This window comes from Rhipicephalus sanguineus, chromosome 2 (assembly GCF_013339695.2).
Source record: "Rhipicephalus sanguineus isolate Rsan-2018 chromosome 2, BIME_Rsan_1.4, whole genome shotgun sequence".
Lineage (NCBI taxonomy): Eukaryota > Metazoa > Arthropoda > Arachnida > Ixodida > Ixodidae > Rhipicephalus > Rhipicephalus sanguineus.
Genome location: NC_051177.1, coordinates 184,021,141 through 184,039,372, shown reverse-complemented (window position 1 = coordinate 184,039,372; position 18,232 = coordinate 184,021,141). Strand labels below are relative to the sequence as shown.

The 18,232-nt window shown below is 48.7% G+C and overlaps 1 protein-coding gene across 2 annotated transcripts in view; it reads right to left on the bottom strand.

Annotated features, from left to right (window-relative positions):
* LOC119383913 (ETS homologous factor) overlaps positions 1–18,232 on the bottom strand; it is a 453,403-nt gene that overhangs the window by 105,392 nt on the left and 329,779 nt on the right. The gene's annotated exons all lie outside the window — the stretch shown is intronic.

Genomic DNA, 18,232 nt, shown 5'->3' with positions numbered 1-18,232 from the left:
AAATAACATAGAAAAACTACGGCAGGCGTAAGAGTCTCCTCTAACATAACATATTATGTCCTTCCTACGAACTCATTCCAAGGTTTCAGTGCACAGGAGAGATGGATACGCCGTGACATGTAGGCTAACGATGTCACGCTTCGTTCGTTCGAGCGGTTGCAGCAGGTGCCTGTAAGCCAAAGCAGTGACAATGAAACGCCAACAGCACTTGCGTTCATGCTTACTAGCTACATTATCGCACCTACAACGTTTTTACTGCTGCGGGAAAGCGATACCAATGTCAACTCATGACGCGACCATGACTTTAATGACAGCATGCAGGTCCGGTTATTTGCCGATGTGCTGGCGGCAGTGGGAGGGATCTGTTACAGTGTGTTTCCAAATGGTCATATTTGTTAGAATTCATCATTTTCATGAATGTGATGCGGCGGCAAGAAGTCGTTACAACTTAGAAAATAAGCGTCAGATGCTACTACTGTATATTAAACACGGCACACACCCAGCGCATTTTGGGGTTCATGACAGTCCGAAGCGATTTCCCTGAAAACTACCAACTGAAAAGTGGTTACTACGAAAAACACATATACTGGCATGTAGTTTCCTACTTAGCAGTTAATAGAGTGAACTGAATGCTTCGTGTGGAAGAACGCTACGGGAAATATTGCCCGCAAATAAGTTGAAAATACGCTCCACGCGGTTCTTTTAAAAATATATGAATATTTTTCACCCCCGCAGTTGGTCTTCTGACTGCAGTACGCACTTATAGATGACAGCGAACACGGGGCCCACGCGCTCCACAGGTGATGACGTCACGTCCTCCGTGACGTCACATATACTCGGGTAGCGTCTGTGGTACAGGAAACTGCCGACGAGCAATGGCGAATAGAAACAAAGGGACGTCAACACGCCATCGTTAATTTCGTTACATGTGATGCACACCTATGTATGCACGCAAAATGTCACATCGAGAGGCTCCAAGTGTTCCAACCCCAGCATAGGTAAGAAAAATCGGCATGCGTAACTGCCTCAACGCGTGTCGTATGTAGACGAGATAGGGAGAAGCTCTCACTGCGCGGCCATCGTGGATAGGTTCAGGGGTAGCGCATGCTGGTGCGGCAATTGCAGGTGGTGCCATCGCTCGGGATCGTACTGCTGCAGCACCAGGGCTTCCGGGTGGCGGTGGAGGGCACCGATGTGGTGCCACCAGGGCGGCTCGGTGCAACGCTGCAGCAACTCACCGCCGCCGCTACCGAGAGTCGTCGCCATTCAGATTTCGCTGGCCACAACGGATAACCTGTCCCACCCGAGTGGCACATCGGAACTGCGTCGCTGTCTGTAGGTAGTCATAGTCGCCTGTTTCGGAGAGTCTCACCCTCTCCCTTTCCCCCTCTTCCGACACTCGCATGTGAAACACACTGACGTGGTCACATGCACGTGCGGCATCCGCGAGCTCGCATGTGCGTGGCGTGGGCGTCGGTGCGGTGCGAGTCGGGAACACGTGGAACACCACCGAGTGCACGCGGTTTTGCCCCGCATCGACGCGAACGGCACAACTGCGAACGGCAGCTGCTGCAGGCGGCGAGTTGCCGGCAGCAGCAGCTCAGCGCGGGAGCCTCTGCGACGCCAGTGTGGCAAGGGAACCACGTGACCGGAAACATGATCGCGACTACGCATTATATAGAACGCGCATCCGGTTGCAATAAACGTTTATTATGCTTAGTTTCAGTGCTAGGAATGCGACCAAGGTCGCATATAAACTTGGACTCGTGGTCAGCAAACCCATCGTCAAGTTCAAGGCAGGTGCGGGTTTCGCTTTGCAAAACCAACTCTTGTGGATGCTGAGGTGGTTGGGCCAAGGATGCGATGCCAGACAGAGCTCGTGGTTACGATGAACGCACTTGCGCAGAACACGAAACAATGCCAATGGCGCCTGAAAGTGTAGGCGTGCGCTCTAAACGCGAATTATTACAAGTGCGATCCGGAAACTCAATAGTTCTTAGCGCGCCATCACCTGTCGTCCTGGTGTTGGGTCACCAACCACGGAGTCAAGCCGGCGACACTCGTGGAGAAAAACAACGAACAATTACAAGGCGCCATGTACAGACGGGTCCACTGTTAAAGGGAACACTTGCGTGCAGGGCATGACCTGATTTCGCTCTCTTGCAGAAGCATAATGGCTTACATCCGCATAAAACTACTGGCGGTTGGCAGTTCTGACTCCTTTTGACAGAATAGTGCCGTGCACAAACAATTTTTCCACATCCAGTACCAGTTAGGGGGCTAGCAATATGGAAGGTGATCGTTCGAGTGTCCCCTTTACAGTGGACCGCACTGTACGTGAAACGCCTCGTGAGGGTCACCGACACGGGTGTCGTAACGCTGTTGGTTCCCATAATAGTGGGCGTCCTGCTCGTTCTAGAACATCCCCAAAAAGGTCTCCACTGTCGCTCATGCCATAGCCGCGTATGAGAGACCCAATAGCACCACAGGCAACTGTACTTCTGAACAAGAAACTTAAGAGGTGACAAAGCGACAGTATTAGCGGTCGTTAACTGCAGAACTAATCACTTTAGTGATGCCCGGTAGCCGCTCTAAATCACTCTGAGGCGACTCTAAGAAAAAGAAAAGGGGGGGGGGGGCATGCGTTACACTTTTCAGTGAGTCCTAACTCACTGTAGATGAGCCTCTTAAAGAGAGTCATTACATGGCAAGTCAGAACTCACTGAAAAGAGTCAAAGGACGCATTCTTAGAGTGAAGACTACGACTGGTGGCGGACTGCCTGATTTAGAACTGCGAGTATTTCTTTCGGTGCACTTTGAGTATATCTTCATTCATGCAATAATTTAACGCTTTCGAAAAGCCAGTGGTGTGCTTCCTGACAATATCTGAAATACCGCATCGATGATTACGAATAATTTCAACCGGAAGCGAGGCACTGCCAAGGCATCCGCAATGAAGAAGAGTGACTTCCCGGACCATGTTATTGCCAGCTGCACTGCCACGATTCTGCTCCCGGCAACAGTCGAGGTATAGCTCGGAAACTACACCGCGAATCGGATCTGGCGTTCTGCACGCTTTTCTCTTTCTGTTCTGTTGACTCGCTCAGCAGCCGAGCAACGTACACAGGTGGACTAGTGTAACGTACATAACAGGCGCGAATTCGCGCAGCTGCGCGCAATTTCACGGGTTTATTTTTGTTATTTTATTCTCCCGCACTTCGAAAATCCCCTCTCTGACTGCGCCCCGCTTTATAATTCGTATATCCCAGCACGAGGATGCCTCCTGCTGTAGTAACGCGAACAGCCGCTGCGTTTACGTGCAAGCAGAACTGACGGAGGACGCTGCTATCTTTCTGCTGTTCTTAACAAGGAAGATTCTGCTTTTGTGTACGTTGTTTTCTAGCTGCTGCTGCTGTTGTTGCACCGTATGGTTATACCCTGTTATTGGGAAAAACCCGGTAGTGTACACGCTGACATCACCCGCGCTGCGCTGATATTGGAGACAACGCGTGCTATTGTATACACAAGCACGCTCGCTGTCGCGAGGGGCGCGCGTGCATGTCGCGATAAGCTCGCATCTGCGAGCCCTGTGCAAGCACACACGCATATACACACAGGCACGGTTGCGCGAAAGAGCAGCGACGGGCCACCACTGCTGTGAAACGAAGCGGTGTTAGAAGCGATCGAGTTTGCAACAGTTGGTGCGCGATGCGCCCTGGCAACAGCGAATGGTTACGGATCGCGGCATTTAAATGTTACACAAAAATATTTAAAAGCGCAGAAAAAAAACAAGCATGCGTCCTCCCTCGTAGCACTCGCTCTTAAAGGAATGCGCATTGGTTAAACCTATTGGAGATCGCATATTTCTCCATTTAAAGGCAGGACGTTGATGAAGGATTGAGATGGAGAAACGTTGGTACACGACTGCTTTCGAAATAACGGTACGCTTAAATTATGGTGTTCATTCCGTCCAGCATCTTGTTTTACATGCGCAGGAGCTTTAGTTCGGCACTATACAGTTGCACATCTAACTTCCAACCAGCGCGCCCTATTGAGAATGAGTGAGTTTAACTTGGGTGCCATTGTAACAGCTGCCACATTTCATAGCCGACGCCTATAGTCCTACAGACGCATTCGGCACGGATAGACGGTCGTGAAGTTCTCCTGACTCACTCAGATGTCATTCTGTTCAGTCACCACGATGTAAACAAAACAGAGAAAAAGCACCCGTGTACTTACGTTTACCCGCACATTAAGGAAACCCGCGTGGTCAAAATTAATTCGTAGTCGACCACTGGGACGCTCTTGATAATCGAACTGCTCTGCCATGTAAAGCCGCAGAACGGAGGGACAAGTTCTCTCTGAGCGCGAGGACTTGCAGAATGGAATAATTAACGAAAAACCCAAACGGCCGGATGTGTCTCTCCTGTTCCGTGTACATACATACACACACACGACGAGCTGTGTAACGCTAAAGTACACACACGTCGTTCATTGTTGCTTAGATCACGCGGATCAAGGTCAGTTGCACGCACTCTTGTGCGCGAGCTTCGATGCGGTCGCGTGCGCCGGGAACCGCGACGGGAGAGCTGAAGTAGCCACTGAATCAATAGGGTCAGGGTCGATCGCGGAACGGGCACGTATAGCTTCGAGTACGCACACACACACGCCGGAGGTGGGCTCAACGAGCTTGCCTCGCATCTCGTGCCGGAACAAGGCTAGACCCTTGATCAACTCAACGTCTCGTGCACGGTAAATATCCAAGAAAAGAACAAAACCATGAGTTTTTTTTCCCACTTAATGATCGTTCTATTTGACGCTAAAATCACGTTCCTAAAGTATAATTTCGCCAGCCCAGTCTAGACGCTGCCTTTCAGTGCCAAATTAAAGTAGCCGAATGAATAATGCCTGTATGAATCTTCAGAGATGATCTGAAAGAGGTCCCTACATCGATTGGACGTTTGTTATTCAGCATCGTGATTGGGAACCGCATTGTTCGCGGAGTGGCGGAGGGAGCCGTTTCTTAGGACTCCTCCATACAATGCGTTGGGCAAGTTGGTTTTAACTTCCAGATTTAGAGCGCGTATACGACGGCACAGAGAAGAACGCGCACGAAACACACGATGTGCGGTTGTTAGCGCTGTCTCGTCGTGTGCCTTCTTCGTCGTGCCTTCGTATGCGCTGTAAATATGCAAATTGAACACCTTTCGGACACTACGAGGCGTCTCACTGGAATTCTCGCCATTCGAAACAGAAACAATACTAACAAAAGTGATCAGTTGACGACATGCTGTCGAACGTCACCTGTATAGCTACGTCTTGTCAACGCAACAAATAATGTGCAGCTAGTGGCGTTTTGCAGTTTCGTCACGAGAGCAAACGATAACTGAGCCAGAGATGTATAGAATGGTAAGACGACATTGTGTTTACAGTCGCGATAAAGTATTCACAACTAAAGTCAGAAGAAGTATTTGCGGTACGGGCTTCGAGGTGAACACTTACAAAAGCGCCAGCGTATACGAACGGCGTCGTTTTGCGGCTTACCGGCGAAAGCGGCAACTACCTCAACACACTGCGAGAACAACGGTCACTGTAGCAGTGGCCGTCGCGAGCTTTCTTATCCGGATATCGATTCTGATAATATTCGCAGAGTGGGCCCGACGGTATTTCAAAAATGCAACCAGTGTGGCGCGAAGATAGGAGACGGTTGATCTGCACTGACCAGGGTCCACAAATAGTCAACAAAGAGAGCGGACCGACCCGTCACAACGGTACAGGTTTGTGCTATAGGTCAACATCATCATCATCATCATCATCATCATCAGCCTGTCTACGCCCACTGCAAGGTAAAGGCCTCTCCCATGTTCCGCCAATCAACCTGTGCTTTCTGCTGCCACGTTATACCTACAAACTTCTTAATCTCATCTACCCACCTAATTTTCTGTCTCCCCCTCACGCGTTTGCTATCTGTTGGAATCCAGTCAGTTACCCTTAATAACCACCAGTTTTCCTGCCGACGTGCTACGTGCCTGGCCCGTACTTACCTACGGAGCAGAAACCTGGAGACTTACAAAGAGGGTTCAACTTAAATTGAGGACGACGCAGCGAGCGATGGAAAGGAAAATGATAGGTGTAACCTTAAGAGACAGGAAGAGAGCAGAGTGGGTCAGGGAACAAACGGGGGTTAAGGATATCGTAGTTGAAATCAAGAAGAAGAAATGGATATAGGCCAACATACACGTCTACAACTGACTGGGCATGCATTGGCCGAGGAAAGTATCATAGAATGGTAAAGCTGATGATGGGTTTCCAAGTTTAAGTAATGGTCCTTTGCGTTTGGTAAAACGGGTGGGTTATATAGCGGCCATACCAAGGCAACGCTCTGGTTAAGAGGCACTGCCGCATAATTTCAACCAGCTAAAAGTGGTCGGCAATCTAACCCGCAACATCGTGCTCAAGCAGCAGAAAATGGCTTTCAATCCGGTATATCTGCCGGGCTTACAGTACCTATACATTCGCAGGTTTTTAGTGCACGCGGTCGTCAAAGATGCACGCATGACACTGTGGACGATTCGATGTTGCGAAGCCATAAAGGTCAAACTGAAGGCGCCTTCGAGAGTAAACAAACGTGGCGTCAGTCACTGTGAGATAAGCGCTAGAGGCACGGCAGTGACGGATTTCACCCACAGGATGGATGAGACGTTTTCTGGGAGGGGCAACGGCGCGAGGGGGCAAAGAACGATTCGTTAAGAAGAAGCTGCAACGCCGTGCAGCCTGTACGCCACGGGAACAAATACGGAACAAATCGAACAGCAGAGAGTGAGAGTGGCGTTGCCCAGGATATATATATACGTTCCAAGGGCGGGGAATAAGAAAGGGTAAGAGACCCGTTAGAAAAAGGGCGTCGCGTCGACGACGAACCGAACAACAGCATCGACCGGAGGCGCACACGAGTACATCCTATGCATGTGTCTCGCGAAGCAACGGGGCGCGGGAAAAGCCGCGGGCATCGGGACGTCATCACCCATGCCTCTCGCCCTCCCCGAACGCTTCAGGAAAGGAAACGAGAAACAGTGAAGGTCCGCGGCGCGCAGAACGTACTTTAGAACAACGTCGGACGGCAAGAAAGAACTAGAAAGCGAAAGCCTTGCAGGAAAAGTAAAAAAAGAAAGGGTAATGCGGGAAGCGAGCGAAAGTGCCGATGCCCCCGCGCCTCCTTGTATAGCCGACGCAGACGACACTTCTTTCCTTCCTCAGCAGACGACGCCCGGTGGACGTCGAGCCGTCTGCTAGCGCTCCTTAGCAGACGACGCAAACACATGCCGATGAGGATCAAAAAAAGAAGACCGAAAGCTACTTGGGCTAATCCTTCGCCACTAGTGCGGCTAACGCCACAACCCGGTACGGGCTGTTCCAACGGATTTCGCGCCGACCGACGTGCGAAGCCCGCTACATGCGGCACCCTAACAAAGACTGCAGCAGCGCTTTTCGTTGTTTCTTCGCTGGTCTCGAACGTAGTAGCACGTGGATGCTAAACAGCGGCGCAAACAAGGCCCTCACCGCAACGCGGTCTTGCGCGGTGCACGCGAACTCCCAGCACAGCTAGCGGGCCTTCCCTTATTTAGGCCCTCAAAAGATTCTATCGCCCGCAGAACCGGCTGTTTTTTTTCATCTTCTTCTTCTCGCACGCGTTGCTTGTTTCTCTTTTGTTTCAGCGCTAACGTTCGTTTCGGTCTCGGACCGGTGGCCGTGTTGAGGAAAAGAAAAGCGCGGTCATGCAAATGACCTCCTCCCCGCATGCACCCAACGGACCACGGCGTCTTCGCTGACGTTCGACCGAGCTGATCCTGTATACGCTGTACAGCCTTTGTTTCCTAGCTTCCCATCGTTTTTTTTTTTTCTTTTTCTCGGCGTGTCTTCGGGTTCCAGCCTCCGTATGCGACTCGAGGAGGGGAAGGCTTGTTTATGACCGTCACTGCGTGTCGGGGTCAGGGTGGCATACATTATACACTTCACTTGACGCACAAGAAATCGCCGTCGACGTATGGACGACTCTAGCTTTCTTTGTTTCGTGGCAGCAGCCGTCTTGAGCTTTTGCACGAATCTGTTCTCGGTATTGTTGCTGCGTAGAAATGTGGGAAAATACGAAAAATTTTCGGACATCGAATCAAAAACTGCCCTGTTCGACTCGGGTCTTCCGATCGAATACGTGGTATTCGTGAATAGACTGCAAAGGTGTTGACTGCTCACTCGAAGGTCGCGGGATCGAATCCCGGTCGCGGCGGCCGCTTTTCGAGGAAGGCGAAATGCTAGAGGTCCGTGTGCTTGGATTTAGGTGCACGTTAAAGAACCCCGGGTGGTCAAAATTTCCGGAGCCCTCCACTACTGCGTCTCTCATAATCATATCGCGGTTCTGGGACGTAAAACGCCGACAATTATTAAATTATATTACTCCGCGAAGGTGAATGATCAGCGAAGCTGCTTAGCGCGCGACACGAGGTGATGCAGAACTTTGAACGAAGGTACACCCTAGACAGAGACAGCTTCACTGCAACAGGTGTAGTGAAGATAGTCAACTGCACTCAAATAAAGTCAACATTAGTGGCAAGATACAATATATTTCATCTCTGCGGGCATAACAGTGCTCGTGGCGCCCTTAGCGCGATTCCTGAAGTGTAAAACACGCCGCGCAAAGAAAGCAGTTTACTGTCACGCAACACACAGGGCAACCGACGTAACAGTTACACTCAGCTATCGATTCCCAGCGCGCTCCATTGTAAGTGAGCGTAATCCGAGTTCAGCGTGCACGTGTGTCGCACAGTCAGGCGTCCGAACGTCTGCGGCTGGAATTCGTCGACCAATATAGAGCGCTCCGCCTCGGTCACAGCGTCGTGAAACGAAACCATAAATTATGCAGTTAAAGGGAAGAAGAGCAAAGAGAGAACGAATCGAGAAAAAAAAGAACGTTTTTAAACAGTACGTACACGCATTTGACGGGTGCAACTGGGGTTAGACGAGGGGAAGCTTTTAAAAAATAAATAAAAAAAATAGATCTAATATACGTGTAACCCGGCCTTCAGGTGATTGCTTCATCGGTGTCACTTTCGCTCAACGATTGCAGGCTGCCGCCTCGAATGCGAAGTTTTTTTTTGTCACACGTGTTGGACGTTGAATGTGCAGCGCACACAGAGAGCCGTGGGTTGCAGAACCGTGTTGTACCGCGGTTACAGTTTGTCGGCATAGGGGCATGAACGCCCGGACGCGAATGTGGCTGTTCGTCAGCAGCATGCGGCAGCGTTGCGCAAAAAAAGGTGAAATTCCCGATCCGAGGCATATATGTGGTTACGTAAGAACAAGAGTTCACGAACATGTGTTTCGAAAAGTTTTTCTACCGATACAGGAATCGTATAAGCCGCCATCTTTTGAGGCCCCTATAGTAGCGGGCACCGGCCGAGGCGAATGCACCCACGATCGCGCACGCACATGCCTGTTAACAATTACACCTACAAACATAACCCAGCTGGGTTCAATGATTTTGGTCATGATTTTGATAAACCTTGCAATTACCATTTCCGATGTTCCTGCAAGAGCTAGTTTTACCGCCATAGTCATGCTCTCGCGACATTCCACAATGCCAAATTGCGTACGAGACACTAAGGCACCTATATGCTGACTTCTGAGAATATTATTCCTTTATTGATTCAGTTTCCTTATTTTGAGTGATTGCTGTGAACCATGAGGTTTAAGTCAAGGTTCGAGGAAACACCACAGTGCGACGATACCGCAGTGGTTTGCTTCGGGTTAGTATGGATGCCGCGAAATTCCGTTGACAAGCCTATCGATCTGTATGCGCATGCGTCTTTTTCGCAATTCCACCTCAATCTAAACGCTTTCGCCGCCTTCTCATCCTGGAGCAAGCTAGCGCTTAGCACCAGAGCGTAACCTATAATACGTACAGAGCCACCACGGAGGTTTGGTCTCCTCCAATAAATCAGGGAAGTGCGATACCTCGTCTGTCATTATTGCACGACTACTACGGTAGAGAGGCCACGAAACCGCTCTCCACGTGGCCTCTGGAGTGATCTTCTCGAGCTCCGTGGAAACTAGCGACGTCGCTTGCCCGCAGCGGACAACAGGAAAAGTTTATCTCTTCCTTCCACGAGCCGCACTTCGGTCATGGGTGACACTGAGTGCGTTCGTGTAGATGCTTTGCACTGACGTCACTCAAACCGCTGTGTTGGAGCACCAGCATGGGGGGATCGGGAAGTTTGCGATGCCACATTAATGTTACCAAACATCGTACGCAGGTTCTTTCGTTATTCACGCGGAGAGGCTTTCCTGAGGCGTCGTTTTCACATTCAAGAAGCTAGGTTAATCGCAACTTGTCTGTCATCAAAGCCGCCATCGTGTCGTTCCAGTACGTTCAGAAGCTGCGTCCACGACGTCACGTGCTATCTATCTATCTATCTATCTATCTATCTATCTATCTATCTATCTATCTATCTATCTATCTATCTATCTATCTATCTATCTATCTATCTATCTATCTATCTATCTATCTATCTATCTATCTATCTATCTATCTATCTATCTATCTATCTATCTATCTATCTATCTATCTATCTATCTATCTATCTATCTATCTATAGATACACACACATACACGCACACACATATCCGTGGCACAGCTTCTACTGCTACACGGGTTAGCTGCCTGTACAGCTCAGGCCTTAAAAATATAATAACAGTTGTCGGGGTTTTACGCCCCAAAACCACGTTATGATTATGAGGGGCGCCGTAGCGGAGGGCTCCGGAAATTTCGATCACCTGGGGTTCTTTAACGTGCACCTAAATCTAAGTGCACGGGCCTCCAGCATTTTCCCCTCCATCGAAATGCGGCCGCCGCGGCCGGGATTCGATCTCGCGACCTTCGGGTCGGCAGACGAGCACCACAACCACTATAGACCACCGCGGAGTGGGCAGCTCAACTACGTTAAAAGGGCGTGTGTAAGCGCCTTCGCTTTGGTCACGGCCGCGCGTCTCAGCTCGGCGTCCATTTCCCTAAGCATCATTTGCGACACGCATAGTCTTTTTTTGCTGTCTCGCGGTTTACCAAAGCTGCAAAAATCTCATTTCTTCGTTTGTGTGCGCGTGTGCTCTCGTCTTTTATAGATTAGTGTGTGTGTTTCCCTCTCTCTCTCTACCTGGCTGAATATACGCCGCTTATAATAATACACTCCGCCCAGTGCGCAGTCATTAGGAGAACAAACCGACTTCTCTCTCAACGTGAGCATCCAAGCCAAGGAAGAGAGAGGTTGAAGGAAAGAGATAAATAAATAAGACACAGCAAAGCAACGACATGAGGGTGCAATCAGAGAGAAAGAGAGAGAGGAGTGTGGTGCTTTCAACGCTCGCAACGCTATTCCGCGACACTGACGCGAGCATCATGCGACCGCGCGCGATATAGAATGCGCTACTCTTCCCAAGTCATGCGTTCGAATCGCGTGAGCGCACACAGCGATACTGTTTTCGGTTGAAGCGTTCAGCCATCTTAGGCTCTGCACAAACGGTCTATCAGTCTCCTTTACTGTGAAGTCGAGTTAACAAGTTCACGATACGCGGAATGCTATCGCTACAGTATACGGCCGTTTTCAAGCGTGCGATGGTTGATTTAGTCGTTGGTTTAGGTGCTTTTTTTGTTTACGTGTTTAGGTATTGTCTGGGACGCCAATTTGCTTCTCGTTTCTCTACTTCTCTGTTGATGAGGCTTCTACGAAATTTAGCGCAGATATGAAGTATAAGACATGAAACTTCCTTGAGCATATTTCTTTTTTTCGGGGAACATTATCTGCTGCACAGACGTATTCGAATGTCGTCTTTTTTGTAGGGTGGCTACCGTTAGTCTTCGCTTATATAATAATGGGAAGTGGCCGCAAACATAATCATCATCGTCATCACTGAAGAGCCGGCAGGACCAAATGAAGTGTTCGGAGTCACCAGTTTCTTTGCACCCTCTACACAGATGCACACCTCGTCCTCTTTTGAATGTCCACGCTGGGATGTATGCGGCTAATGTTTTTAGTATAGCTTAGTTGTTACAGATACAAACGAATAACGCTAGCAATCCCAGATGGGGCCCCTCGAATGCATCCGTAGGATAGTCTGTAAGATTACAGTGCGTTTTTAGCAGTGAAGAGGTACATGCAGAAGCAACTCATTCGGAAGAACATGTGCATCTTGCGAAGGAAGGTCAGCCAGTCAAGTTGTAGTATATAACATGCACAGGCATGGCTAGCTAAGCAAGATAACAGCATTGACTTTGTGCTCGCTCACACACTTTTATCCTGAAGTGTAGCACGGAAAAAAAAAAACTAACATAAATAAAGCTAGAACGAACCAGCTTCCGCGCTAACTGAAAGCTGTCGGAATTTCAATCCCGACCAAGCTTATCCATTACTTATCTTACCCGAGTCTCGTCTGTTCCGTGTGAGGATTCATTTTTGACGCCGATGTGTACACGAACGCAGCAGCGCTCAATGTGACTGCAATAAAATTTCCCCAGCTAGAATTTTTTTTAATACCCGGGCCAAGCTTACCGAAAACACACCTCGTCGTAATGCGCAGCAGCTATTGCCGTGAAGGTCTGTGCCTAGCGCCTAGCCTAGGAAAAAGTGAAGAAAGAAAAAAAAAAAAATATATATATATATATATATATATATAAAGAACTGTCTTCCCCGAGCGGATGTCGATTTCGCTCGGTGTAACCTTACAGCTTTACGGTCGCTGCAACGAGTGCTTTACAGCAGAGGTGCGGGAGATTGTAGGCGTTCGCTTGCCTTGTTCGAATAACTGCTCGCGCACGCGCAGCGGCGGAAACCCGTAATAGCGTTGTACGGCATCGGCGTCTATGCAGTCTTTATTGCCTGCATAGACACACACACACACACAACACCCGAGGGGAATCCGACGATCGTGGAAGGTCGCGATCGGAAAAGAAAGAAAGAAAGAGGAAAGCGTACAAACAAACAAATAATCAAACAGATTAGGCGATGCGAGTTCGACTGCGGAAGGCTCGTCGTCGCGAGATGTTCGATCGATCGACAGCGCCGGACCTTGAAAACTGGCGCCAAGGTCACTCGCGGATCTCAGCCGATTTAGAGCCGCTTTTTTGTTTTTATCCCCGACGATGGTCAACTCTCGCCGCGAAACATCTCGCTGTGTCATGCGAAACTGCCATTGTCGGTTTTGCATTTCTTTTCTTTTCTTTTTTTCTTTTTTTGCCGGCGCTCTCTGCGTCTTTCGAGTCCGTGAGCCGTCAACGGGGACGCGCAAATCGGTAGGCCAGTCCGCATAATAATGAGACAGCGATTAATGTTATAGCCTGCATTGCAAATGATGCCGCTGTTCACGCCACTGTACTTTTCAGCAATATAAACCTAACTTTTTCTTTTTTTTTTTTTTTGAGTATCGAATTTTCCGCGCGAAAACAGCAATACGATTAAGAGTCATCGGAATAAATTCTGATACCTTGGGGTTGCTTAACGTGCGCCTAAGAATGAATGCATCTGCATTCAGAATCACCCCTACATCCCATCGTAATATGCTGTCGCAGGGCCAGGAACCAAACTACTGTTGCTTAGCATAGGACTATCGTGTGGCATGCTGGCTATATTATCTCTCCAACTAACGCGCATTGGTTCTCGTGCTGCTCAAACCAAGGTTTTTTCCCCCAAGTCTAGAGATCAGCTTGCCGTTGCCTGAGGACGAAAAGACATTCGTGGAAGCTTTGGTATTGTTATGAAAGTGTCGCCAGTTTTTCCTCTCCCGTTGCCAAATAAGAATTTTAGTGCTGAGCGCTTCTGTGGCTACCATCTCCCGCTGCCAAATAGGAATTTAAGCTAGTGCCGAGCGCTTCTGTGGCTACCTATTTGCATACTCACTAAAGGATAAACCATAAATAAATATCACGTTAATCATGGTATAGGCAACAATGCCACCGCAGCGCTTTCACTCAAGGCCTAGCAGATGTTTGCCCAGCTGACCAAATGTACGATATGCAGTCTTGCCCCAACGCGCTCCTTCGCGTGTTGGTGCAAGACTCGATTGGTTATCGCGAGAACACACAAAGAATGGCAAGGACGCAGCAGGAATGGAAATACGCTGTAAGGCGAATTATCTGTCGCAGCAATACATACTCAGCTAGTATGTTTACTAACGCCATTCCAAACCTACAGGCTAACCAACGCATTTGAAGACCCATAGTCACCATCTTTGATGGAAGGTTGTGCGCAAAACGTGTTACGGTTAGGACGATTCATTATTCAGTGTCGAATGATCACAAAGTGAATACTACTTAGATCGCAAAGCTCCTGAACCCATAGCTCGCTGTCCAACAAAGAACATCAACACTTTCCCAGAGACCTCTGTGAGGGACTTCCCCTGTCGCTGCCTGAGCTGTGTGTGTTTAACGCCAGAAGTTCGTGAGCAGTATAGCGCAGCCAGATTTTTTTTTTTTCGCTAAGGAGGGGGGAGGGAGGGTGTCAGTCATACTTCATGTGTGTTCGTGAGTGCGTTTGTATGCATGAGTGTATATATAATGTAATAATTGCTGGGGTTTAACGTCCCAAAACCATGATATGATTGAGGGACGCGGTAGTGGAGGGCCCCGGAAATTTCGACCACCTGTAGCTCTTTAACGTGCACATAAATCTAAGTACACGGGCCTCTATAGCATTTTCGCCTCCACTGAAAATGCGGCCGCCTAGGCCGGGATTCGACCCGCGACCTTCGGGTCAGCAAGCAGCCGAGCACCATGGCCATTAGACCACCGCGGCGGGTTTGTGCGTGTATATGTACGCAAAACTGAAAAATGTCGGGGGGGGGGGGGGGAGGTTCAACCTCCCCTCCCCGTCCTGGCTACGCCAGTGTTCGCGAGCTAAATGCTGGGTTCATACCAGTCATCTGTCTAAAACACCCGTAATTCTATCCCGGATAATCCAAACAAACCAGAAATTCTACAAAGGGACTAGTCTTCATCAGGGCGGCTTTCCTGAGCAGCGCTCTAATGCACGCCTACGTCTCTGTCCTCCATCCTCCTTGAATGGGAGATGGGAAGAACAAACTGAAATAATGTCCCGAAAAAAGTTTTCTTCCGAACTTCACAGTGACACCTTCGCATTTTGTCAAAGGGGATGTGAAAAGGTAGTTTTTCATTACAGCGAAGGTACTCAGTGGCGTAGCAACGCCGAAGCTCTCGCAGTAACAAGTATCACATGATTCTCTCTGAACGGAAACTGTGTCGAATATCGGACAAGAACAAAATGTCGACAGTGGCACGCGACACGGCTTTAACCGCTTTTCAGCGCGCCGCCTGCTGCGAAGTTGAACAGAACGCGGCGTGCCTTCAGCAGGCAAAGAATGAGCACGAAGTGCTCTGAATTCGGGGCATCGGCCGCGGATTCCTGCGGGCTTTCAGATGACCGTGGCCGATAAAGGAAGTAAATCGCCGCCGCGAGGAAGCAGGCACTCTTTTATTTTAAATATTTGTTTGGTTCGATGAACGGTTGTTTTTGTTGGCGTCTTGTGTTATTTCGACACTGTTTCTATAGAAGACTCGGAAGCGAACCAGCGTCGAAGAAGAACGGGCGAGTCCACCTCGGTGGTACTGTGGTCACGGTGCTCGTTTGCTGACCCGAAGGTCGCGGGTTCGACCCCAACCGTGGTAGTCGCGTTTCAATCGAGGCGAAAGGCTAGAAGCCCGCGTGTTGTACGACGTCAGAGCACGTTGAAGAACACCGAGGCCCCTATTCACAGCAACGTCTTAGGCTAAACATTTTCGTAAGAGAATACTTCAGACAATCGGGTTGCGAGACATATCATTAGTGAAGCCGGCTGACCAATGGGAAATTGCTGTTTGCGATGCGCCGGCCGCCTTCTCTAACAATGATTGTATGGTACGTGCTCTAACTTGTAGAGGTTTAGAGTAAAGACATTTTTTTACAGCAGAGCTGTTATGATATATGTTTGCAGTGTGTCGTAGGTATGAAATTATTACCATCATGAACCGGCACGCGCCCAATGACCACACAAGCATTATGTACAGATGGTTCATAAGAGAAGCTGAAACATCAGCTCTGCTGTGACCCAGCGTTACGCGACTTAGTGCAAACTGTTTGTGTACACGAGTCCAAGTGGTACGGCTGCCGCTTAGAGATACCCGATGGTTCGGCTAAACGTGGTGGCTAGTACACACGAAGTTGTCTAATCTTCTTGCCATTTGCTTCAAAGTTTACATGCGACTGCTCTGAGCTACGCCTTATCTTGCACAATACCCAAACATTCAAAACTTCTGCAAATAACGTCGGGACGATAAGTCCTTCTTCGCGACATGCGTAATCGTCTCAAACTCGCTGTATTTGTAACCAGATGTGTTGTTAAACATTATCTAATTGTGCTAAGCGATAAACTCTTATGTACAAAAACGACATCGTGCGGCTGTCGCAATAGGGACTTGTATTTTTCTTTTTTGGTCGCCTTGGATTTACCGTGAACAAAAAATGAAACTATGCAACTAATTTATGCAGCGCAAGAAAACTCCACTGCACAATTGTTCTCCTGCATAAACGGGCTTCCTTGAGAAGCGGCGTGACCGCGCCTCCAATGATGACGTTTCGGATTTCGGCTAGCATCGCTCTCCGTAAAATACGTGATGGGTACTCGCCGATGCCAATAGAGACAACGCTGTCGCGTGGACACGCGGCTTGGTCTCCTCAATTTTAGGTGCATTCGATGCTTGCCGTGTTATGAACACTACATGCCAGGAATACAATGACCGTGGCGCTTAACCCAAACGAACGTTCAACAGTAGTGATTTCGCTGTACTTCACTGGTGATCGCTGATTTCTGGTTGTCATTTGTCTTAAAGGTGCTATCTTGAAGCCTGCTTGTTCCTTCAAATCGATTAATAACTTCGCTTCCTTAATATACGAGTTTGTTGTGCAGTGAAGCCGCCGTCAATTCGCGTTTGTTGTTCGAGTTGGCGGCAGTACGTGCATATCCAGCACGCTGGCAACACGGTGCATGTCTCGGCACACGCTTCGTATGTCGCAAATGCGGGAAGTTAAACAACGGTACAGTCACGTGGTAACGCTTAATCTCGAACAATCTCGAAGATTTAGCAAAAAAATATAGAAAACGTAACATTAGTAACGATAGAACTAACAGTTTGAAGTTGTGGCACCAATGTCAATATTTGCTCACACAATAAAGAAGCGTGTTGCGGTAGAATGGTTAATTTCTAAAAGAAATATTTAGCCGATCGTAACGTCGGGCGTGTTGTGCTCCACGCTAAACTGTGGCGCAGAGAACATACGCACTGAAAGCTTCGGGAATTCGACCCCATGCAATGTTCGATGCTCTGTTTAGAAAAGTACACCTTCTAAACCTGTGCGTTCTATCACGACGCTATCGTGAGAATTTGTGAGCTGCAGGTTGCAAGAATGGTATCGCATTCGCTCGTGCACTATTGTGGCGAAACAAAGGGGCCAATATCAGCCGTAGATACGTCGTCGTTTTAATTAAATTAGACTCACAAATAGCTCAATAAAAGAAAATTGCAGGTACACAGGACGCAAGGTCGCAGTGTTATTTTCTGGCCAGATATTCTTTGCGGGTGGCTAACAGTCAAGCTTCAAAAACACTTGTAGCCGGTAATATTTGTTATACATCATTTCATACGGTGTTTGCTCACTAAGACCTCAACTACCGGGTACATCGGCAAAGAGTACCGTTATATATATTTGCTTTGATTTCTCTGAGGACAGAAACCCATCGCGACTCAATATGCCTAGGTTTATATGTTATGTAAGGATACTCAAAATAGCGAGTGAAAACTATGCTCTTGGACCGCGAATACAAATTTCAGAAAACAGAGATATATTGTTTTCATCCCCCTCTGCCCGCCCCCTCTATATCAGATCGAAAAATAAAAGAAAAAAACTGAAAAAAAAGCGGAAAAGGAAAATCAACGCCATAGGCCATGTGAGTTCTTCTCACCTGAACGTCTGGAAGGACGGGAGGTCACTCCCAGAATCTTGCACGTCGGCGCCCTCAATGGTGGCCAGTTCGCGGGCTCCGGTATTCCTCGACCCGTGGTTAAAAATCCTCGCGCGATGTGACCACCCGATGATGCGAGTGGATCAATGCACACCACCGTTCGCCATGCACCGCTGCT